General features: G+C 36.7%; 1 protein-coding gene across 4 annotated transcripts in view; it reads right to left on the reverse strand.

Annotated features, from left to right (window-relative positions):
- Positions 1–26,611, reverse strand: part of TMEM132D (transmembrane protein 132D) — a 251,181-nt gene that overhangs the window by 200,514 nt on the left and 24,056 nt on the right. Inside the window, exon 1 of one of the 4 annotated variants that reach the window (XM_013173404.3) lies at positions 7,396–7,523. The exons of the other annotated variants lie outside the window; for them this stretch is intronic. The gene's annotated coding sequence lies outside the window, so the exon portion shown is untranslated. Of the gene's footprint in view, positions 1–7,395; positions 7,524–26,611 lie in introns of those variants that run through there. 4 annotated transcript variants of the gene reach the window in all.

Here is a 26,611-nt window from a genome sequence, read left to right on the forward strand (position 1 = left end):
CATGCATAACTTCATATGCATGACTCCAAGGATCATTAAAGGTCATATCTCTTCCAGGACTTTTCATACTTCAACTCCGTTATTTGACTTGATATTTTTAAGTGCTCATCCTTTCGACAGACTCATGGGTGCAGATTGTACTTCCAGTTGCTGTATCAGTCCAGGAATTCCAGTAACCATGATGGGCTCATTGAATCTGATTATCAGTCAGATAAGGTCTTTTTGACGACAGCACTGCAGTCTGATGACAATATTTTCTTGGAATATCTCATTTTACTGAAGTTTGAAGAAACTTTTATAACTTAATCATTGATGTCTGGACAGACTACATCTCATCATTCATCAGGATTGTTCATCTGTCTCCTCAAGTTATTTTATTATTCACATTGACAGACAGATAAAGAAATCATTTAAATAAAAGGGCCACAGAAGAACACATACACCTTTATATTACCAAGTGATACAAAAATGATCAGAGAAAAATCACATAACAAAGGAAAGTTCCCACCTGAAAAGGCAGCAAAGTAATAATCACAGAGAAAAGTATTAAGATAAAAGGATATGGTACTGTTTCACACAAGATCTGATGTCAGCCTGAACATGAAAGGGCAAAGCAGTGACAGAAACCACAAAGTTTACTGTAAGGAGGAAAAAAAAAAAGAAGTCATGTTAACTACTGAGGGAAGAGTGGCTAGGAAACTTTTCTGAAGCTCCAGATGCAAAACATCAATAATCACATAGGGCTGCCCCCAATCCATCAACCATGTGATGCAAGGAGTAAAAGGGTACTAGACATGATAAGATACATCACTCCCTTGAGTGTTGTTGATTACAGCAAACCATGATCTTTCATCACCATAACTCACTGGGCCATCTTGACACACACCATCTCTTGGCCTTCCCTGGGATTTTGATGCGTTTATTTAATGAACCATGAAATGACAGAATCTCTCTTTAGTGAAATAGTACGAGACTAGGTGCTATACACTGATGGCTCCAGGCACCCTGGTGGTGAAAGAACTAGGAGACAGCGACTGCAGTATCTAACGTAACAAAAGATTTTTCCAGGCCCTCAACAGAGCTTTCAATGGCAATAGTTTGCCTCCCTTTCCCTTTCTGTCTATGCCACTACTTGCAGGGAAGAAATGGTGAAGCTTTTAAAGATTTAAAATACAAACACACACACATGAAATAAAAAATAAAAAAATAAAAAATAACTTAAAACTTAGAAAGCTGAAATCCTTGCCAGTATTATCTTGACTTAAAGTACTATCTTCAGTGTAATTATATTCAGAAATCAATAAAAGAAAAGCAGGGTTGGGCAGTAGGGGGAATACAGAGTGCCAACAATCCAACATCAATTGTCAGATTCCTCATGACAAATACAGGAATACAGGGCTGCACACTGAACAGCCTTATACTGCTTCAACAGACTATCAAAAAAATCAGAAGTCTCTAAGTCAATCAGATTCTGCCTCAAACATCCGCAAAATTCCATCTTCATTTTCTGCAATGATGCTAATGACTGTGTAGAGGTTGCAGTTCTGCTAGTAGGACATTATCAATGGGAGGAAACAAATTCTAAACATCAAGCTAACACCTGACTCAGCACAAGTAATAAGCCAGAAGCTGCAGGCCCTTTAGGAGATGAGCCGTGTCTATATACCCTAATCCAACTCCCATGGAACGTGAACTGCAGCACAGAAGTGTTTGTGGCTGCTGGCTAATCATTCACCCCTTCCAAAGAATGTTTATTTAAATTCATTCAAAATTTGTTAATCCATATTGTGCCTCTATGTCTTGCTGTAGGCTCTATGCCTAACATTGAATTCATACGACCAATAACTACAGTATTGATCTTCTATTACTACATTCACTAACAAGATAAAAAGATAGATATATATTTTAAATCATATTTAAATACCGTCCTAATGCTGGTATGTGCAGCATATTTCCAGGAATGTCAATAAAATTAGCATTATTTCACGAAATAAATACCTACAACATATTCATTAGAGGAAGTCCAACTTTAAAATCTTTTAGTGCATTCCCAGAAGAAACTGAAGATATCCCATAGGTACTTGTTCCTGAAAAGTCTAGAAATTGGAAGGCAGCATAGAATACATTCATACACATGCAAGCACAGATACAAGAATCTGACTTTGGTAGCAAGGAACACAGCCAGAACCAATTAGCACTGCTTCTTGGGTATTTCTAGTCTTCACTATGGTTTGTTGTATAGACATGCTACAAATAAGGGAATGTATTACATCCTGAATCCATAGGGTCTTCCTGGTTACGAATTTGAGGAGACAAAAGTTTAATAACTGTCCTGAAAAATTCTTCTGAAATAACATATGCAGTCCAAATCTCTCAGCAACCACTAAGATATCTCACCAACCTTCCCCAGATACAAAGGTTATATTTGTTAATGAAGGTGAAAAAGAACCTTCTTAACTTGTTCTTTTTTGCTGCTGAATCACAAGGTCTTTATCCTTCACATGAAACTTTCTCTTTACTACATCTTCAATCCTGACACATTCCTGATCCTTTTCATCTTCCTGTCAATTAAGGAGGGAGCTAAGGTCTCTCAGAAAAAGAAATAGCCTGAAAACAAAAACAGGTAAACATCAGAATAACTAACAAGGCAGTTTTTTCAGGAGCCTTATTGAGGCTACTGAATGACATCAAACTTTAGCAGGCCAATGGTACAGCACACTTGCGGATGCTCAGCTATCCCTAATAGCACCAGCTATGGTCTCTTGTCTCTCTATATGCATGTCAGAGAGAAAAGATGAATACGTACTTTTTTCCCCTCAAAAAAAGTTTGGCAGAGCTAATTATAGAAGCAGGTGTGCAGCTATACCTCAGCTGCTTTATCATCCCCAGTAGCATCCACAGTTGCTGTAATGGGTTAGCATGGTGAACCCCAACATTTCTTTGAGAGCAACCACATCTCTGATTTTCCAGTGCAAGAAATACAACAGATTATAATTCCTTGTAGAGTGCCAATTTATTTACTTAGGACATGAGTTTTCAAACATATTTAGACCTTGAAGACAAAAGCAGAATTTCACTGCAGGTCACTAGCCAGGTCAGGTACATCTAAATAATCAATAATGCATCTTTTCAGACTTATAATACCTTTGAAGGTCTTACATTCTTCTACAGGGCTGTGAACTGTTATTTTTACATTAAAAAGTCAGTCTGTGGTTTGACAGTGCGTTTTGCAATAAAATAGCTGTAAAATGAGTTTCTAAAGAGGCAAAATGCTTAGTATATTACTATATTTTAAAATTCCTTCTGTTCTTCACAAAATGCATCAGCTAGCTATTCTGACAACTTTCTCAAAAATACAATAGACAGATGAACTTTTAAAATGATTGAAATTATCTTTTTATAGCTCCATGAATTTTTTCTCCCTACACAGACAAACTCCAAAAGCCATGACCTCATTGAGTATTCATTTAACCAAATCTAGGGAAAGTTTTTTGCTCATGCAAATCTCAAAGTCCTGAAACTGACTCCACCTTTTAAAATGATCCTCTTTTCCTTTCTTCCTTCTCATACCTATTTAAAAGTGGTTTATAGATAAGCTGATGAGGATATAGATGCTACAGTGCTTGACACTCTGTAAACACCTAAAAATAGAAAGATAAACTAGATTTTTTTTATTGCTATTATTATTTTTTACTTCCCCTGCCTGTCAAAGCCTCCAATGTTTTCTTTAGCACTTCTTTGGGAGTTGTTCTGTCAATTTTGAGCCAGTTTCACATCTCCTTGCAGATTCTAAAGGTCATATTAAAATCTACCTCAGCTAAATACCTTGTTTTCTTGAAGCCTGACTAGAAATTGGAATGTTATACCTGGGTGTCACAGTCAGAATCCTCTGAGGAGGATGCCACGAGACGTGGAGCTGAGGACTCTGGCTATTTAATTGCAGGAGAATTCCTCCCAGAGAACATGGAGGATCTTTGAAATTCAGCAGCAATAAAGACTGCAGGCGAGCTGCACAAGAAGCACTGAGAGCTCAGATTATTTTTCCCTACCCTGCAATTATGTTAGATACTTAAAAATCCCTGCTATGTGGACATGAATAGTTTTGCATTCTAGTCCCACTGAGAAGCTTTGAACAAAAGATTTCAGAAGCACTGGTGAAAAACTTACAATAGAAAGCTCAGAAACAATAATAATCCTACATATAAAACAAATTACAGAAACATTTTCTGCCAAGCAGGTCTTCACACTTACAAAGAGCACAAGTTGAAGTCCCTGTCATAGCAAGCTCTCAGAGCTTGGTTCTCTGAGCATTCAAAACAATTATCCCCACCAGCGTCACAGTACTTATTTGCACATGTGAATCCATATGCACATTTAAAACAGTTAAATTCATTTTTAGTATCTACATTTGTGTGTAGTTAAGAAAAATCCTAATGCAAACAGTGTATATGTTAAGTCCATACCAAATGGATTCTACGGATGTATAAATGACTGGTGCTTCACATCACTGCTTTTAAATAACAGATTAAAAGATGAAGTTCTCTAATTGAATGTCCACGAAGAGCAGTATCTACCAGGTATAGCAAGACAGATGGTAGGATTTTTCTACGAGCAGAAAACCACCAGAAAGGCATTACCTAATTTAAGTGGCATTTAGAACATGTACTGGCCACTGGAATTTATTCAGTAGGATTAATTTATAGAACTGATGTTGCAGTTTGGTATATTCTACACTAGACCTGTGTGAATAATTGATTTTTCAGCTCTCCAGCTAGACTGATTAAAAACAAAAACTATTCTCTCACATCGGTCCAAAATGTGATTCTGTTTTTCACCTGATCATTACAAAAAGAAGCCCCCCAAAAATTAATACAACCTCAAGAAAAGATGATGTTATTCTTTAAAAGTTAAGACAAGTATATTTTCTAAATGAAACATAAGTCTGAAATGCAAAGCCTCCAACCTTTCTTCTCAAACTCCATCTTAGTTTTTGAATATTACTTCACAGGCAAGCTATTCAGCATTTCCAATTCACAGCCTTCCTACTGAATGGGAATGTAGAAAAGGTATTAGAATCTTTTTTAAGCTAGTAAATGTGTAATAAAGACAGGTCATTTGAAGTTTGACATTAGCCATTCATAGGGAAGCATGCTTGGACATACTAGCTCATTACCCTGTTTGGATAATAATCAAATCACTAGATAAATGAAATAAATAGTTGAGCAAATATTTCTACGTCTAGTTACCAGGATCCACAAATCACTACTAAGTGGTGTGTTATTACATAACAAAGATCAAGATTAAAGCTGTATCTGGAATACAACAAATATATAATTAAGACAGAACTGAAAAGTACTATTTATTTAATATAATTTACACTATCCTTACTCGGTTTACAAGCTAAGCTTGTTGCATATCTATGCATGAAGTCTACAAATGTGTAAAACTCCTCTCCTGGTCACTGAAAAATGCTTTGCATTGCTCAAACAAATCACAAAAGCGTACAGATGTTTACTGCCTGGTACTTTAGGAAATATCCAGGAATAAATCAACCAAGATAAACCACTGAAAGTGAAAGAAAGCAAAAGCATTAGAATGACATATTAAAAGTGTTCTCCCAAATTACATATGGTTCACAGAGATGCCACATATAAAATTTAATACTTGATGCCTTTAAATCGGACAAGTAGTAAATAGCACTAACGACACCGTGGGCATGGAAAGTGAAAAACTTTGCATATCTTCAATAATTTTGATACCTTACAATCTAACTTGAAGGAGGAAGGCAGATCAGGCCCACAGATAATATTTTGGGAGAAGATATTTATAATTGGTGGAAAGAATCATCTATTGTACAGAATAAGAGAAATGTTCCCAACAAAATGTTCATCAGTGCACATCACATCCCATGAGAATTATCAGTAGAAGCAGATAGCATGATAAACAGTTATGTAGCTGGTCCTTTCAGGTTGATATCGTCTCTGCTGCATGTACATGCAGTTCCTTCCTCAGTACAAGATAAGTTAAATCTTGCCTAGTTTTTACTGCAACACAAGCTAAAAAGTAAATACTTTATACCTAGAGCAGATCAACATATTTTTATTAAAATTTTTTCTTCTTCCTTAAATCACCTAAAATCTGCTATTTCCTTGAATTGTAACCACATCAGGACCCACAGGCTATTTCCTGAATAACAGTTGGACAGGATACCTGCAAGGAAACACACTGTATTTTGTTACCCTCACACTCCTGTTAAGCATGGAGCAGGTAACTTCCTGAGAAAGCTTTCCTGCCATATGCAGGCATTTCAAATGTGGTATGAAACAAAATACTTCTCTCTCACATTAACTAAAGGCTTCAGATTGGTTTAGCTGCACAGTACCTGGAGAAATACTCTAAACTGGGAAGAGCCTACAGGACAGGGCAACCATGCTTCGATAAATAGCACAAGCTAACACTGCCTACCCACTTCCCTCTGCCCTGGCAGCAGGGGACATTGTGAGTCCCTTCTGGTGAGACACAGCTTTTCTCAGTATAAATATAACCATCAGACCCCTCTACTGTGTTTATGAAGCATTTGAGAACTCTCATGTGAACTCTTGAGAAAGCAAAAAGAGCAGCACTTTACTAGCGGAGAGGAGATCTTTAGTGCAAGACATCACGGAGTAGGTTTTTTTGTTGTCAGTTTTTGGGAAAAAGCCACGGGATTTGTTTGTTTGTTTGTTTTATAAGCACTAAAATGTTTCAAATCATTTGCATTTAAGAGGATGCACAATCCTAATATACGTTTAATTTCAGCTCTAGTTTCTGAAAAGAGGACTAGCACAATGAAATCTCTGCTTAGGAATGTGTGTTTTCAGTAATAAAGTCTTCAATAATGAATTCTATAGGCCAAATGAATAGAGGCAGTGATGTATCACCTTTTCTTGGAGATACAGAAATAGTCAACTCCCACCCTCGTTCATGCAGAAACATCCCTTAGGGCTTATGCCCTCTGGTTTCTTTCAGTCTTTTTAAAGGTCATGGTCTGACATTTCAACAGTGTTAGAAGTCATTGTCTTCCTTCCTATATGTGTCTCTGCTTAAGCATTATTCCCTTCTAGTCACAAGACCCAAGGCAACAAATTACTTCCTTGTAAGAAGACTAGATCTGGTAGCTGCACTCGGAGACTGATTAAAAATAAGTCAAGGCAGCTCAGCTAAAATAATACTAAATGCAAAAGGTTATTTATAAAACTAGCAATCCACAGGAAACATGGAATTAATAGAAGATGTATTTCCCCCACACACACATAAACTGAAAAACAAAACAAAAGATGAAGTCAGTCTCATTAACAAAAACAGCTTGGCCTTTGCTATAATGACAAGTAGTATGTTATCAGTCATTACAAATACCTTGAGTAAAATCTTGAGATTTCTCCTCCCTCCACTAAATCCTGACCAGAAAATGAGAATAAATTTACTTCTTTTTTAAACAGGATTTGCAGCTTTTACATAGGATATTGTCCTTTCAGAACTATTTTAACTGATAAGTGAGATCACTAGATAGCATGAGCTGCTCTTTAAAAGATGGTGGGTTGGAGAGGAACTCTCTATTTAATTAGAACCCACACCAGGGGATGGTTTGGCTAATTGCATGACTTAGCAAAACCCCAGGGCTGCTCTAGATTAAATTAGTTTTTGAGGCTTACGCTCTTACAGTATTCGAACCATGATGCACTCCAGTAATGCCTTTCCTAAAACATCAGCTTCTGCCCAGAGCTCTTCAGCAGAAAGCCTCCTGTGAGAAAATTCTTTGGAATTGTCTACCTCCTCATTGATGCATTTAAATAGTAGTTAGAGGCCATGGCAACACAGAAAGTCAGGGAGCCACCTAACCAAATTCTTCTGAAAATGTTTTAGCAGTCCTAACAGGGAATAGTCGGAGTTTGGGGTGGTTTGATGGTTTTTAATTTATTATTATTATTTGAAAAAAACATAGAGAGGTTGTTCTCAGGAAATTTCTGCAGTTGTAATTAGGGAGCGCATCAAATTTGCTGCCAATTAGCTTAATTAGTGTGCAGGCTGATTGAGACCAGAGTAGGAAAGGTGTCCCATTAGTTAAGGCGGTAGAATAAAGGAGTAAAGACTAAAAATTCTCATAAGCTCACTAAAGAGAGGAAAAACAAGAGGAAGTATTTGACTACTGCTCAGGATGAACTAATAGTTCTCAAAGTATTTGAAGAGGATAAGCTTTTTCAAGAGTGCTTTCAGCTACACCTCACTAAATCCCAACCCAATGCTAGCATACTGATCATTTTCAGCAGGCCCTACTATGATTTCATCAGAAGACCACTCAAAAAAAATAAAAAATTGTTGTCCTTTTGGTATTACATGAAGATCTGGTATTAATTGTAAAAATATTCAGCTTCATTAGGACAGATACAAGAGCTGCAATCTCAGGCACTGCTTTCTGAGCAGTAGATGGTTCAGACATTGGACCACAGAAGTTCCAGTACTGCCCCATGCCTATTAATTCTGCAGTGGCAAACAAGAGACTACTGTAAATTAGTCAAGGAGTATTTATGTTGCCTTTAACATTAATGTCATAAGGTTCATCCATAGGACCAATGCCAGATATATATATTTTTAGTGAGCACTGTAGATTTATTGAGCATCAATTCCCAGAGTGTAGATGTATATATACATACACACAAACACTCCCATCATAAGTGTGCTACTAGAGAAATCACCGTACAAAGTACAATTTTGCACAGGAGATTGTCTTATCTACACAAAGAGTAGTCTTTTTTTGTAAATATAGAGTATTGAAAGCAAAGCAAAGCACAAATCCTTTAATTATACAGCTTTTGAAGCTAGATATCCTGTCTCTGACACTAGTGAGAAGAGTTTTCAGTGCCATTCAGTGCCATACAGATTGGCCATGGTCAAATTTATTCCAAGGAAGCCAAGAGTGAAACCACAAACTCAGTAGAGCTTACTTGGCATAAGGAAAGATCAAAAGATCAAAGTCAAACAAGGAAAATGGTAGAGATGGTAGTGCTCATGATTATACTCATATAATATTACTCCTTGTCTTACACTATCTTTATAATTTATGTTCTGATTTAAGTGCAACTCTACACAGTAAAATTTCTCTAGGACTGTCCACCAGTTGGATCTCTGCATCTCATAAGGTAAGAAATTTTAGCTCAGTCAAATCAACTTTTTTTTTTTTAATCTCAAACTTTAAACTACAGCCAAATAGTCGAGATCCAGAAACAACTCCCCTTTGCTTTAACCTTAGCTAGGATGGTCTCTTACCATTAGTATTCTGCATTCACAAGAAGTCAGTGAACTAAAAGGAAATAATCTCTGAAGACAAAGAATGTAATCAAAGCTACAAACCGTAGGGGCTTTGTCTCTTGACCAAAATACAGCCCAATTCACATCATCTCTTCTAGTACTTAACGATTTGCAGTCTTTTATAGCAGATCAATTAGCTGGTCATTGTACCATGGTGAAATTAAGTTTAAGTAAAGTTGTTATCCTGTGTTCATTAGCCTATATGAAAGCTTTGGTCTTTTCCCAACTCCCAGTGGGTAGGTATTAGTAGCATGAATGACTGACCAAAGACAGATGGTAACTTTTAAAAAGTGTTTCTTCTGTGCCAATATTTCAACTGTTGAAGTAGCATGTTTCCATATCGATGATAAAGCCAAACAATATTTTTATAATTAAATGAAAATACAATACAAATCGAGCTATATATTTCTATACCCCAAAGAAAACTCTGTACTAATGGAAAAAATAAAAGAATGGTAAATTTCTATTTACATCCCTCACAGCTAAAGGTCACATATATCCTACTCAAATACATGACAGAGGAATGATCCTATCCAGCAGGAGAACACCTAGTAATGTATAACACCCTTTTCTGTCTGTAATTAAAATAGAAATGCAAACTAAAAAAAGCTAAATATACCACCATTAGGTGAAAGAATAATAAATGAATAATAAATGTCATCTTTATATTATCTTAATCTTCCTTTGAAAATATTTTATTGCTTTATTTCACACACACCAAAAAAATATCAGATGGCCATTGGAATTTCTTTCTTGACAATGTTCCTTTCCTGATCAAGGTGTGAGCATTAACTTGTAACTACTCCCATTCATATGAATAATGTCCATGTTAAAGTTTCAGCTGCGATATAACTACTAATTTGAATTACTGTCTAAAACAGTAGATTCAGCACTTCTCATTTACGTGCTTACCTAAAGAGGAGGCTGCCACACAATATGACTTTGGATTGTACAGCAGTTTGCTCATACAGAAACTATGCATTGAGTAGATTTTACTCAGGAGGTTTCTGTAGCTTGAGATTTGAACATTCAACACAGCAGAAGAATTTCATTTTCTGGGGCATGGTTTCTCACTGACACAGGGGCTCTTATAGGAGAATTTACAGTGTCCATTATCTTCTAAAACAGGAAGCAATGAGAAATGACCATGCAAAAGGCATTATAAAAGACTTCACTTAATCTGAGATTTGTGGGAGTAGGGCTCCAGTTTAAACATCAAAAGCTAAATTCAAAGTCCAACTGAAATAGGATCTGCAGGATGATAGTGTGTAACTCCAGGAGCTGCCCTGCCCATTTAGACAAATCATGACTAGAATTCTTACACAGTCATTACATGGCACCATTTATCTTGCTTAGTGTCTCAGAGTAACGGAGAGGATGCAGACATTGACAGACTATAGAAGATTCATTACCTTGGCCACTGAGGAGGAGAGTAAAGAACAAACACAACACTTTTCAACTCGCTTTGACAGAATGGCAAGGGAATAAGTAAAACATGGTCAATACACTCCTGGGAATACATGAGTGTCGGTTTACTACAAAGTAAGCAGCACACTTTTTGCCTTAGGCTGGAAAAGCAGCTCTTAATTGGAATCAGACTGTGCCCACCACACTCACAAAGTAGTTCTATACTTTGTGAGTAGGTCAAACAAATGTCAGGCAGGCCACTTGAGAAGTAAGGTACCAGTCTGTTCTGATCTCCTCATAGTGCAGTGATATTTTCATCTCTTTTGGGCATTAAGAACCTTTCAACTTTGCACATGTGGATGAAGTGTGCTAGACTGATGAGAGTCCTCTCTTTACCCCCAAGAGCCTACATGTCACAGGCAATCAATGTTAAATTCCCCACGTCAAGCTCAGCAGTGGGCTTCACCTGCAGAATAGGAGCATGAGACAGAGCTGTCTCATACATCTCTCAGGGGTCTTCACCTATCATCAGCAATGCACCTATTTCTAAACACTTCAAAGCTGTTACATACTGTTTTATGATAGGAAGACTCATAAAGTTGTAAACTGTACAGAAAATCAAGATAATCTCTGCATAAAGGAAATACGATCTAAATGAATTGTGACTTCATAATGTTGAGGCACAAATTACTAAATAGTAGCAAGATATGAGATTGGTGAATTTCATAGGATTAAAGTCATATGGTAGAATTCAGGCCAAAAGTGAAATGTTAGCTCCATTTTATATTTTTGTCACCAGGGAGTGAAACATGGAAAACCATAACCAGACACTGGGAGATCCTGTTCAGATGTATAAAGGTTGTCATCTGTAACTTAAGGATACCTGAGAAGAATTAAAGGGAGGACTGGGAGGTCCTGACAGGAAGGACCCAAGAAACAACATAATGAGGAAAAAGCTTTCTCTGAGGTCTCTTTGCCTCTCATTATAGTTAATAATAAATGGACACCAAAAGGAAATTGACACCTTAGGATAAGACATGATGTGCATAAACTGTATTAATTAGCACACACTGGAAGTATATAAAACATTTACAAGTACATACATTCACTGAACCAAGGGAAAAACCTAGAGTTAGAAAGGAGTAATTAAACCCAAAAGCTAACCTGGTTTCTGAACCTCATAGATGGAAGCACCCTTGCAACAGTAGATTCAGACTTCAAAATGATCAGCTGCAGTTTGCTTTAATGATCCACAAAGTAAAGAAGCTCCCCAATGCTGGTAAATGCCATCCTGGGTGGAGATACTCACTCTGACTGCTTGAAACAGGACAAATTACTCCGTTAGCTGTGTAGAGAGCGCTCTGGAAGTTTGAGTCCCTGTCACAGATTCTGCTGTTGCTAGCACTCTACCGTGGAAACCAAGGCTAATTAACAAAGAAAGCAAAGCTGGAGCATATTTAAGGGTGCACAGGTAGATAAATATACCTTCTACATGCTGGAAAAATTCAAGAGATTAAAAGGATAAAACCCACCATAAACCAGCATGCAGTGGCAATCTGTCAAAGGTGCTCTGACTTCATTATCACCTCCAAAGTACAGTTCTCCCATTGTGCTTCAGCCATGAGCATAGCACAGGAAGATTTTAAAGCAGGTAACATAAAGCAGTTTTTTTTTTTTTTTTTTTGGCAAAGATCCACAGATTTATGCTCTGAACAATCTTGTATGTTATATTTAGTTTCACTGTACCATTCTGATTTTAACAATACCATGGATAATAAATGAATATGTTTCACAACTTGGTAAAATAACCAAAATGCCAGCATCCACCTAATGAGCCTTATAATTGAGTTATAATGAATTTTATGTACTGCATTGTAACTTGAATGGTGCAAGAGTTGCTAGGAAGATATTTAAGAGGGAACAGTTTCTAACATCTCCATTTTCAAAAAGAGGGATGGATAAAATTCTTCTCATTTACTCAAACACTTGTTAATCCCAACACCATTCAATTTAAGCTAATGAGATTACTCATGTGAGTAAATCTTTTACAGAAGAAAGGCTGCAGAAATAGACCCTGAAAGGTAAATGGGATGGTCAGAAAGATTTTCTTTTTGCACTAACTGGCTAAAACTGTGTAAAGCAATTCTGTGAGGGGGTAGATTTTACTATAACATGACAAGAACACCTGGGAGTTCTGAAAATAATAATATTCGCATTTAAAAATATTTTCCACTGATCAGGAATGAGGAAAAAAAGCAGAAAAGTAAAGTCTCTGTTTTATTTTTGCTTTGTCTTTATTTGACAAACATTACCTCATTTGGATTTCTATTGGAAAAACAATTAAAAACAAAATTATGTCCACAAAATCAAGAAAATACTTTTATATCCCCTAACTTGCTGACAAACTTTTAAAAAGAAACTGCTTTAATATTCTGAAATACATTTAATGACAATAATAAATGGTGGGAGGGCTCTATATTTACTTATGCAAAAGCAAAAAAAAAAATATTCAATGTTTTGTCCAAGAGGTACCTATAAACAATTTCCAAAAGGGTATAAACTTATATAGAGAAACCCAAGCCTGGCAGATGTTTGCCTAGATTTCACAGCACATTCCTACATGTATAGTTTTCTACATGTTAGGTTTGGTCAAATTATTTTTTTGATTTAGACTGCAGACCACTAGATTGCCACATACAACCCCCAATTCAGGGGAACCAAAAAAAAAAAAGCCACTAAGGAAGATCACTCACGTCATGGTTTGCTTGTTCATGCAAGTCAGGATTTGAGGATTCTAATAAGATTTTGTCATTTTGAACTTTCTGTTCTTTTATTTAAAGCGGATGGCTACAAAAGTTGAACAGAAACCAGTGATTTCACTTTATAGGAGAATGTGTCAATATTTTAGCTGGGTCTACTATACTATGGGAATTTCATATTATCAAATGATTTCAAAGAAAAGCTGGATGAAACTCAATTTTATGCAACCATGTATGACTTTGGTACATTCAATCAAAAAATGCAGTCTGATCCAAATCTCCACACAGCCCATTAGAAAGAGTTCCAAAAGATTTTATCATCTCCAGATCAGCTTCTTTGTCTAGATTTTGTTCCGTGACACGAGCTAAGACAACTAATTGTCACATGAGTACTCTGTCTATTCAGTGCTTCAGTGGAGAAGCTCCATGATGCCAAAGTCTGGCATCAGTAAGAAAGATGATTCTGCTGATCCAGAGTAAGAGAGTCAAAAACAGTAACTGTCACGACAGGCGTACTCCGAGCTCTGTGGGGATTGCATCTGAAAGAAAGGCGCTGTGTTTCTGCTGCCTAAGGAATGAGTTGTGCCTTATTGCTGGGACTCTCATTTTGTACCAGCAAAATATTCAAATACTAGGATCAGGTAATTGAGTGACTTACAGATAACTCAACTTTCCTAGTACACGTACTAAATTAAAATCAAAATCTTCCCACCGACGGTATTTTTTATGTTACCAAGTTCCATTCCTGCATTTTATGAATAGAATACAATTGGCTTTACTCAGCTCTCCTATCTTATACAAGCCTGATGCTCGTACAACCTGGCAGCTTTTTATCTCAATCATATAAATGTCTTAATACTCTGCATTGATCAGGAATCAACACGGTTGCCGACACATGGATAAAAAGCACCTGGAGAATTTGTTGGTTGTTATTTCAAGCTGTTTATTATTCCCTGAGGACTCATATGAACACTCAGAACTATCATGCCTGCATTAATACTGCTCTCCTACACCTCTGGGTACAGTAACACTGTGCATTAAAGATGCTTTAGAAAATTGTTTGTGAGTTGATATTGCAGTGGGATTACTTTGTATGGTCTACAGCTTTGCACTAAATAAATACTGGAAAACTGCATGCTGTGAAGTAGGCAGTTTGAACTCCTCAGTCTGGCCTTTGGACCACAATTAAGAATTAAAATAAGGCATTGATATGTACCGAGTTATATTTTAAATCTTGGATTTGGCAGCCTTGTGATTAACAAAGGCTTAAGGAACATTAGTAATTCTGTGCTTACAGGCTAACATTGGAGAACAGTGGCCCAAAGGCTAGTGAAGGAGCATTTTGCAAGCTGTTCTTCTTGCTTATATGGAGGTAGAGATAACCCATGATTATGTCTATGGTGCACTATGACAGAGAATTATGACAAATGCCACCACAAAGATAGAGACCAAAATGAGATACAAGCATCTGGGGAAGTGGGAGGAAGAGCATCCAAAAACTCCTTGCTGGACTACCTCCATTACAGTGGGAGACCATTGGCCGCTGTTGTACAAATAGCTAAGTCATGCAATTGAACAAAGCCTATTAAATGGAACAGATTGTGCTTCTATTAGGGAATATGGGAGCAAAGGTGGGAGCAAGAACAAATCAACATGTCCAAATCCTTACATCCAAGTCAATCCTAATTCCATTATTGCCACTGAAAATAATTTCAAACTGAGATCTGGCTGTAAGGAAAATCTATTGCATTTGTTTTTCAAGCCACATATCAAAATATTGAGTACTACAAGGTACCTTAGAACACAGTTCTAGTTCAACTGGAGCAAAAAGAGAACTGACATTGCAAGTTTAGTCTTCTATTAAACTCTAATGCTACGAGATCTTTCTGTGTCATCATTTTCTAATCAACCACTTCTGTAGCACAATCACAAGATTTGGGGATTCCTCCAACATTAATGTTCTTAAGTTGCTTGCCTCTGGAAACCACAAAGACACCTTCCATGATCTATAAGGACACAAGTCTGCTATGGCAACAAGTCATTGAGACTTGTCATTCCTGAGTCCAAACATAAAAAATACTGAATTAATTACATGACTTCTAAAAAGAATCTAATTACAAGATGCCTAAGCCTAAGGGATGAGGCTAAGATAGCCTTTCACATCTTTTCTTGGGAATTTTAAGCTTTTTTCTCAGAAACATTAAAATTCATCCAAATAGGGTAAAATAAATAAATCACAAAAAAAAAAAAAAGAAAAGAAAAAAACTTAAATTGTTTAATGCATACGGATTTTCTGGAATCTTCAAAAGTAATTATCATAATTATTATTGATAATACTTAAATAATTAAGTGCATTTGGGAGCACATCAAATGCCTCCTGTACTTGGAATCAAATCAAATGGAACTCATTAAAAGCTATATATCTGAAATTGAACTTATTTATTTCCAGTTCTAGCTAATGTCACATACTCTATGATACAATTACATAACATTATATGCAAACCACACAGCTGCAGTCTATAAATTATGACTGTCAAAAGCCAGGAAAAAGATTCAGTTGGAGGTAAGAGTTTTGTATTGTCAGCTTTTGTTCATGACACAAAATATCTTACTTTATTCACCTCAGAACTGTATAGTCTCATCCACTCCAGTTCCTCCAAGAAAATGACAACCAAAAACATCTTTTATGATCCTTCTCAAGCAATATACTTTTTAGTTACTCCTGTTCCTTTTGAGTGACTCTCTGTTAGTTCTTTCCAAGAAACTTTCTAGAGTTTTAAGTAATTAATTTAGTGAAGTCCCAATTCAGTTTAATTTGCAAATGTCCTGTTTATTAACATTGGATTTTATTGACTGCACTTTTGGAAATATCCTGGAAAAAAAAATTAAAATCCTCAAAATATGGTGTCCTCAATGTAATTTAATTGAAATCTAAAGCCTAACTAAAGACAACAGCAATTTGTTGTTTTGTAATGCACCCTCCCATTGTGAGATGCATACTTACTGTGAACAAAGCACATATAGAGAATTCCCTGGATGGACAAAATGCTTTAGAAAAATTGAGCAAAATATTTCTTTCTAAAGAATTTGTCTCTTTTGTCTTGGGGAGCAATTTTCAATAGTGATTAACTGAAGCTGTAAAACTCAAAACTGATTTTACATTCCAAACCCCGAATCTTTCATTTAAAGTTTTTTAAGTGCTCAGATAAGAATTTTTTAGTATAACCCATTATAATGATTGCTTATTAGTTTCTATATCCATCCATGCTCCATATTACATTATATATGCATGAATCCACATAGCAACTAGACGCTATCCACATGTCTATCTAGCCTATTATTAATCACATAAAAGGGGAAATTAAAATAATTTGCCAGATATTATTAAAATGTCCAAGTCATTTTATCACCTAGCAAAGAATATAGAAGGTACTATGTGGTTAATAAACAATAGAAGTAAAATTACTGCTTCAGGTATGGAAACGTAGTTCCAAGCCTTTGGAGAATTAGTTGGCCAATAAAACTGCTGGAGAACTGAATATTAAGGATCACATGCAGCATTTCTTCTATACCTTATCTGGACAGGTTCATTAACAAGAAAACTCAATGCCTTGAGCAAGCTCTTGGAATAAAGAATGTAAAAATAATCTGGTGCGACAGTGTTACTTTGCCCTGTTACAATACCTAACATTAAAGCATTTTAAAGAACTTTGCAATACCTGTTAGCTCTTTGAAGCAATCAGTATCAGATCCAGTTTTAAGATCTGGTGACAAAGCAGGCAACTGTCTTCTAAATCAGGTATAAAGCACATCGGTTCCTGGAGCTTATACCAGATCCATGTCTAGTGTTAGGGTCAAATCTTACTTGACTTTTATGACACAGACTGTTTCCTATTTCCAAAGAAACTCTTCTCTGACCATCAAGCCATTTGCCCTGGAGGTAAGCCTAGATGATGGAAAAGTTTTCTGCATAGGTACATGAAAAAGGGATTTTATATTAGCTTTCAATCACTGGCCACAGATTACATTTTTTAAATCTTTAGTGTGACTGTTTCATAACAGATTTCCAATTCCCATTCTCTGTTGGATATTTTACTGTAATTACCTGTAATATACATTACATTCACATCGTTAGATTTCAGTATACTAGTTGAAAGAGTCCACAGCAAGACACAAATTAGCTTCATCTGTCTGCAGGACCTACTATAGACAAAGCTGCAAAATATCAGCAGTTTCAACCTTAGTACAGATAGACAGTATACGCTATGCATATAGAGTGTGCTCCAGAAATCCAAATTGGAAAGATGTATCAAAACATGAATGAAAAATATGCACATAAATGAAAAGAATCTTTCCTTCTACCCTTCAATAAAAGAAGATATTTCTGCAGTTTTCTATAGCGTTAAAGAGCTAAAGTTACAGCAGGTTTAGTAATAAACTAAATGGAAAAACTCTGGAAACTGAAGGCATGGTCTCCAAAAATTATAAACAAAAACATGCTGCAAGATGACCCTTAAGTTGCACATATATTTATACCAGTAGCAACACAAAAAAGTAAATACCTGAGGTGTGCTTCCCCCCTACTTCCCCCAGTTATTTGCACAGGATGAAATTAAACATTAAGTAATCAGTTAAAGGAGATCAAATTAGCCTGTTTGTCTTAACATTCAGATAGATCATAGCCCTTTTGCACTCCCATAATTTTTTCATAATTTCCCTCAAAAATGTCTTCCATAACTTTCCATATGTGGTGAGACTGGAGAGGGACAATCCTGCTGCTCACAGATCTCACACATAAATCTAGGATGAAAAGACCATTCACCAGAACTCCCACCTTTCTTCCAATTCCTATACAAAATCTCCCTTTGTTTTTTTCATCAATAGTCCTATATTATCCCTCTACTACATGTAACAGTGCCGTGTTTCATTTCACCTGCAACTTCCTAATGGTAGCAGACATGCCTCATCTATGTTTGCAAGGCATAAATTAAACAGTATTGTATTGCTAAGAACTGATATTTTCCCAGCAGCGCACAAGCTCAGGTACAGCATTCTATTTTAGAAAGGTCCTGTTATTTTGCCTGAATCCAGTGGTTTGACTCAAGGGCAAATATGCTGGAAAAATAGTCCAAATAAGCAATTGTTTCGGTCAAAATGAAATCCCACTTTTGGGGATGGGATGGCACTTATGCCCACACGACACAAAAATATCTATGCAGGTCCGTGGGGGTGGCCATGGCTGGCTGCCAGCCGCCCACCCAGACACTCACTCCCCCTACTCCTCAGAACAGGAAGAAAATCAGATGAAAAAGCTTGTGTGTTGAGATAAAGACGGGGGTCACTTACCAACTATCATCACAGGCAAAACAGGCTCAACTTGGGGAAAACCGATTTATTTTTTTGCCAATCAAAATAGTTTTTGGATAGTGACAAACAGACAAATTTAAACAACACCTTCCTCCTCCACCCACACTGGTTTTCCAGGCTCAACTTCACACCTTTGTTCCTGACCCCTCCACCTCCACCCCAGAAAAACCAGGCTGGAACCAGCTGTGTGCAGCATGGGGCGGCCCCAGCCTCATCTCACGGGGACCCTGCAGCCCTCAGACACAAAAATCCAATACAGACACAATGTTATTTTTATGACCTTACATTATTCTTGTCCATATAGCACTACTCAGAGCCTATACTCAAGCTGTGTGTCCATACTGTTTCTCTGGAGCATTCTCAAAACAGTGCTATAGGATTCACCAGCTACCTACAAGAATGTGGCATGCTATTATATGGAGATGTCTATATTTAAAATCCTAGCCAAGGTTAATTGTTTTCACACATCTTGCTTACAGACAGTGAAAGTAGAAGTAAACATAGAAGTCTAAGTATTATGGAAGAGAAAGCATACCCTGCAAGATGAACTATTTTTCTAATTTATGGAGATTGTGATCTCTTCCTTCAGAAGTTACGAAGCATTAAATAAACCCCTTACATCCGCACATTCTCAGCATTCAGTCTTTTAGCAAGGACACCTTCTAAAGTGAATATGCAAGGCACACTGCCATCAACACTAGTAGTCAGAAAGAAATGGGTTTATAAGTGTCTCCAGCACAGGATTTGTTAACAAAATGAACATTTGGCTTAGAAGAGCTCACCCAGGATTTCAACACACTTGGGAGTCTGGCTGCGTTACCAAGACCTCCTTTAGACTAGACATTCACCTAGCATAACTTCACTGAAATACCTGAAAATTACCAGTCCAACTGGGCTCATCCAACCTTTGCCTCTCCTTTAACTCAAAATTTCACTGGAAAAGATTCCAGCTACTAGATCGATGCAGTGGTGGCAGACACCTGGCAAAATGAAAGCCTTCAGCTGGACTTCAAAAGTTTCCAAATTCTCCTCACAGATTTCAAAATCATAAACTGAATACTGTCAGTTCATACAAGCAAGTTCCTATGTTTCTACTCTGTCTTCCCCTTCATAACCTCAGACATCATACAGACATCTAGCACTTAACCTTGATGACCAAGAGAAAAGTTTTGCAAGAGAAAAGTTTTAGAGCCAAGTTAATATAATTAACTTACCTTTCCCATATTTTCTTCCAAAAAACTAATCAATCATACCACCGTTGCTGTATTCACAGCTATATATCAAAGGAAAACAAAACTCGTAATTAACATCTCTGTTGGGCCTCTATGTACTACTTCAATACTGCATTTTACACTTGGCCTTAATATCTTGAAAAGAAAATATAGATTTGTAGTGAAGTTTATTCCATAGTAGCTATGTATTAGAATAACATGCACTGAAGGAGACTAGGTAAATTGCCTTAATGCTTTAGATTAAATAAGAGAAACAAAACAAAACAACATGGCAGGCCCTGGAATAGCTTTTTCATCTTAGAGAATACTTCTCCAACTATGCTTTCCTATGGAGAAAGATGTGCTTTTCAGACAAAGATATTTAAAAGCAAAATATGTTAATTGCAAAAACGTTGTACATCTCTCTAATCAGCCATCCACTAGCTCTGGTTCAGGGATTCTTTTCCCAGGAGAGAAAAATAAGAGCTGGAGTTAGAAGAAAAATCCAGTTTCATCATTCTTTAATAACCTGGAAATAAATATGTGCCAAGAGAATATATTTTTTTCTCCACATTTTGTCACAATACACTTTTGCATTGTTAGAATGCCTTAAAAGTACAACTGAAATAGAGAAATGAGACTGATATAAAGAAATGAGACTGATATGAAAGCTTCAGTGAATGAAGTTGAGTGACCAAAACACACTGCACCTGTAGACTGCATAAAAAAGGCCTTTTTCGGAAACAGGCTGGCATCTCACAGAAAATTTGCAGAGGGAGGGAAGGAGATACCCATGTTTATGCAAGATCTATATGAAATATGCAGTATATAAGTATTCTTGATTCTCCCGTAGCTTACTTGCGTGTTGTGCAGCTGTTATTCTTATCTGCAGAGACATAGGAATGATCTAAATGCAGATAAAGATCCAATTCAGGGAAGCTACAGACAGTAAGGTATTAGGGCCAAGTCCCCAGCATAGCTCCAGAGATTTTATTGACTTTAACAGCAGTAGAGCATTCTGCAGAAACTGAGGGACACTAGTAGGTGACCCCAAGAAGGAAAGACATACTTTGAGTAAATATATGTACTGTCTGTAATTTCAAGTTTTCAGATTTCTTTCACAATGTTACTTGCCTATACAGACCAGAAATGAAGTCAATAACTAAACTGCATAATCTGACCCTGTGTTCTTATAACACATATATATATATAACTTCTTATAACATTTGAGGATGCTGAAGGCATTATAATAAATTATTGTTCCCCTAACAAACTCGAAGACAGATAAACAAGAAGTCAAACTGAGAACAAAGATTTTCGTTGCCCTTTTTGAATTCCTTGTACCACCCAAACCAGCAATGAAAAAAAAAAACAAAAACAGTTGCAGCTCTAATGTTTCAGTCTGCTCTTACAGGTTTAAGAGTTAATACATCTCATAGCTATAGTCTAAGTCTGTTTTTCTCTTGTCTCACAAAAAACGAATTGCAATAACTTGCACAGAAATATTAAGGATTTCTTTTTATTTGTCTTCAGATATAAACCTTAAAGACTCAAATATGTTCAGAGTTTCCTCCATAACCACAGAAACGTGAAGTTTTGTTTTTTTAATAAATGAAAGTGGGATTCATACCTAAATCCATAATTTCTGAAAAGCACCAAATACTATGAGACTGCTGATTCTACCATTGCAATCCTTCACATGCAGAATATAACCATACTTTTATTCTTACCTATCAGTGTTACTACACAACACTTTTCAGTAGGATATTCATGATTGCCTTTGGTAAAACGGGAAGAAATTCTGTGTTCATGCATGCATGATCACAGCTGTTAGATGGAATTTTCTGTTAAAAAGCAAAATATGCATGGTATACAGATGGATAGCCTGTAGAGGGAGAAAACCTGGATCTGTTTTGCAGAGATTCCACAACCCAAACAACATTGCACAGGAGAGGAAACATGTTCAGGGCAACTACCCCTCCTTGGAAGGCCTCTGAGGTAAAAAAAAAGTCTGGAGAAAAATTTCAAAGTGGGAGTAAGATGAACGGTCAGAGGGAGACATGCTTTGCAGCTTTACAGAGAAACAAAAGGAAACGAGAGAAGTGATTTGGAGCCACACTGTCTCCATCTCACTAATACCCCACTCCACCAGATGCAGTAAACTCAAATTAGTGGTTTCAGCATATTCTGTAGCAGCTTTCCAATGGATTAAATTTCATAGGTCTTGGTACCTACATCAGCTAGAGGAAAGCCAGTTTAAGTTTATCTACTCATGCTGCAATCACACTTCTATTTGTAGCTTCAGTGCATCAGAAATTGAACAAAAACCACATGTAGCAATGACAGTGAAGACTGAAGTATTCTGTATAGATCAGTGAAAGGAGTACTACCTTCTAATATATTATGAATACTTTTTCTTATTTGTTTGGTGGCTTTTGTTTGGTTGTTTTCTCATAATCCTCTTCCTAATAGGTCTGGATCTGCAGACAAGAATCAGTGACAAGTTTCTCACACACCTCCATACACATGTGGAAACAGAAAATATTACTCTTAAGGATAAAACGTGCTTACTACAACCCCTACATGATTTAAAGGCAATCTTCGTGAAGAAATGTGCCATGTATTTGTTTATATTAATGTAAATAACTTGCTAACTAATTATAAATATATGATAATTTATTCTAAATGAAATGAAGTCTGCCCTAAAGACAGACTCTGCAAATGAAAGCTTCTGCTCACACAAGTTTAGAACACGTGCATTAACAACTACATATCTTTGCTGCAGTGAAAGTGATTGCACAAGTGATACATTAAGGCAGATCAGGATGGAAGAATGCAGAGTAACACAAGGGTATCTAAAATGTTGTGCAAGCCATAAATTCTGCCACTGTTTCACAGTCTAGAAATGCAAGACATACTTATTTCTCCCTCTCAAACACTTTCCTACTTACAGTGACAAGTTCTTTAAAAGCTTTATACCTTCAAAGATTCACACAGTGCATGAGGTCAGTCCTCTTTCCTTTCTCATGGCAGTGAGGACTCCATGAGAGGATGGGTGGCCATGACTAGCCATGGTCCTCCTCGCAGTTAAAAATTGTTTCTCACCTCACAGGACCAGGAACTAAAACATATGCTCTTGTTCTTCTTTGGTCTCATCTTCCTCCTGTTAGTTATGAAAGTATTTATAGTTCCACTGAGACACAGTCCTCACTGTGCATTCCTTTTGGAAAGGCCAGGGAACATTAAATGCCACTTAACATATCTAATGCTCTAGCCCACACAAAGTGAAGACTAAGTTCAGAAAAATGTCAAAACCCATCAGTAACAATTAAGTCTCCATTTTTGCCATAGACTCTGATGGTTATCCATAGGTTTTGTGGTGTTTCTGTAATGTCCGTTGTCCATCACATTACATTTGCAGTTTACTACTTGCTTGGATCAAGGTCTTAATCTGGCAAAGCTCTGTCCTGCTCCCACCAAAGTCAGATCTTCAACGGAAACAGAAGCAAATATGTTCACCCACAAGCTTTCAGAACCTTGGACAGAGTCTGATCGTTTTCTTGTGCCCTACTCACGTCCCCTCCAACTTAAATGGTTGAAATGCATATCTGAATGAGAAAGATAATCATCTACAATTCTTCAGAGGTTTATATCATCGATGCATAGATTTAATCCTGTCACTTGGTCAGGCTCTATTGCAGGTTCAGCAGGAGAGCAGGCCTTTAATAACCAAACTCACAAGATTCTCAGAGAAGAATTGTCTCCTTACTTCGTGTAATTAATTCCTTGACTGCTACAGAAGGATACTGAAGGAGTGAAAATGCACTCTCTAACTATAATGATTATGCTAATCTAGCCAAGAGAAAAGATACTTTGTGTATTAATCAAACTCCTGAGCTCGAGTTCTCATTGTTCTTGGGCTAAGTGATCAATATAGAGACACTGACTTACCACAAGTACAGAAAGACTCTACGAAGGTTTTACATTTCTCTTGTGCATGTGAAGGAAATGCAACTAATGAAAGGTTCATCATGTAAGTTCAAAGGAGCATTTTAGGGAAAAATTGCATCATCAGAAGGTACAAAGTAGGCAGTATAATTTAAATTAAACCTCCGCTCCCAATAGAGTATACAAAAGCACTAGACATGGATCACCTGTCTGGGCAAAGTTCTTTCTCGTCTAGTAAAGTGCATTTGAACACCATTTCTATAAACAAAGATACATATTCCATTTCTCCTGTCTACCATAACTTGTATTTTGAGAATCCCAGAGTTATTACTGTACGCCCTGACAGGAACACACAGCAAAGTCTTTGTGCTCACCAGGCATTAAATATAGTACTAATCACATAGGTATGATGTGTGACAGGGTGTGTGACAACACATTCTGTGTTGTCATTTTGGGCTACTCGAGCATTTCTGCTGTAAGCCATCTTCTCTGGCTAGTCTTATGGAACCAGATGACTTCACTAAGCAGTTCAAATCTAAAGTTATTAAGAATCCACAGTTGCCAATCCAGTTGGCCTTTTTAGATGCACAAACATAAGAAGGAAATGCAAAAATAAAATAAAATAAATTAAAAATTAAAAGACAAGGACCAGCTGGCAAAATCCTACTTCTAAAGCATAATGCTTGATTTGGCTTGAAACATTTTTATCTTGGTAAAATTAATTTCAAATGCCAGAATCCCAACATAGCTTCTGAATACCATTTCTTAGATTATTTAAGTTACCCCATGGATTTCTGCTACAGAAGGCTTTACTTAGCACTCTGTTTCCAACAGGCTGTTGCCAGAAAAGTCAGTCACATACTGATTTAGTGCATGTCATCAAAAGGGCAGCTAGAAGACCACAGACAAGTGGGACTTATTAATGGTCTCAAGGCTGCGTACATATGCTATGACAGACAAAATTCACAGAAGTTAGGGGAAACTCTCAGAAATCTTAGTTTTACTCCATGAAGAAAAAAAAAAAAAAGAGAACACTGAAACTTTCTTCTGCAGAAACTGATTTCAGAATAGTTGCAGCAAGAGTATATTTTCAACTGCTACTTCTAGTCTATACGAAAAGATGGACTTGATTCCAAGATCAGTTTCTAGGTAGTTCAAAATATGAGGCCAATGAAAACATTGCAGAAGTCACTATTTCCCTATTTGAGGCTATGTCATTAGAATACAAATAGCATCATAAAAGTAGCTTATATGCAAATGGAAGCCCTCCTATTCCTAGTGCAACCAGAAACTATCCCGAGTTCACATGAACCTATATAGAATGATTAACAATATAAACCGGAGAAAATTCAGCGTGGCTAGGTAAAACACAATGAAGTAGGACTTTACACCCCCTTTCCTACGTGTCCTTGCAAGACCGGTCTGTGCTTTTGGGATCAGGTTCAGATTAATAGTGTCTCTCAGCAAACCCTACCCATTCCTCTCCAGCCCACAGGAAAGGGAAAAGTTGAATTTTCATCATTGCAGAGGCCCTGCTCTGTCTGTTCTCTCTCAGCTGTCTTTCAGTCTCTGAAAGATACATGATTACTTCATCTTCATCCTGCTTGTCACACAAATGGATCCCATCATAACACAGACAGGAAGGATTTACAATACTCTGCAGCTTGCTATGTAGGTTAATAGCTGATTTTGCCTCCCACTGTATGTATGACTCCCATTATCACTAATAAGTCAAAAGACAGAGACAAATGCCTTCCCAAAACTTCAATGAGTTATCATCTGCAAAAAGCTTCTTTTGTTAGCAGTAAATCTCTATGTATTTTTCCCTAATACAGAATATAGAGATCAATAATTATTACACTATAACCAGCAAGAAATAAGACGACTTATATGACCAGTCTTGCAAACATAGCCATTAACAAACTAATTAAGACAACCATTAATAAATCTATCTGAATTGATTTCAACTTTTCCAAAGAATAAGGAAATCACACAAAAGAAAAACCTTCTTTGAACTTTGTTAGCTTGCAGAGCAGATGAGCGAACAATAGAAAAAACTACTTTAGTTATGTTCAATGTACTTTCTTTCTTTCCCACTTATGCACACAAAATATTCTTTAACCACTGCATTGGTTGAACAGAATGAAGAAACAAGTGCTAATATCAGACTTGGTTTCCCTTCTACTCACATGAACAGAAACACAGAAATTGATTGGAATTTTTTCAATTAACAGCTATGAACAGGATTCTCTGGGATCAAGAGTCAGATTCAGAACTGATATGAACTGACACGTAACAATGTATTTGTTTAATCAGTTAACTCTAAGAGTGAGAAATGATCTCATTCAACGCAAATCTGAATCTTGTGAGATTTAATGTTCATTCCAAAAAGCCACCCAAGAAACAAATTCTTCATTAAGAATAACCTCCTTTGACTCAATCCAGAATTCACTGAATTTATTGGTCTAGTATCATTGGGTCAAATTTTCTGAAGGGTCTTTTCAAAGCATTTCAAGAATGCATTTAGGTTATAACTATATAAGCAAGTACTCAGTCAAAAAAGCTTTTGCAAAT

The sequence above is a fragment of the Anser cygnoides genome, chromosome 17 (assembly GCF_040182565.1).
Source record: "Anser cygnoides isolate HZ-2024a breed goose chromosome 17, Taihu_goose_T2T_genome, whole genome shotgun sequence".
NCBI lineage: Eukaryota > Metazoa > Chordata > Aves > Anseriformes > Anatidae > Anser > Anser cygnoides.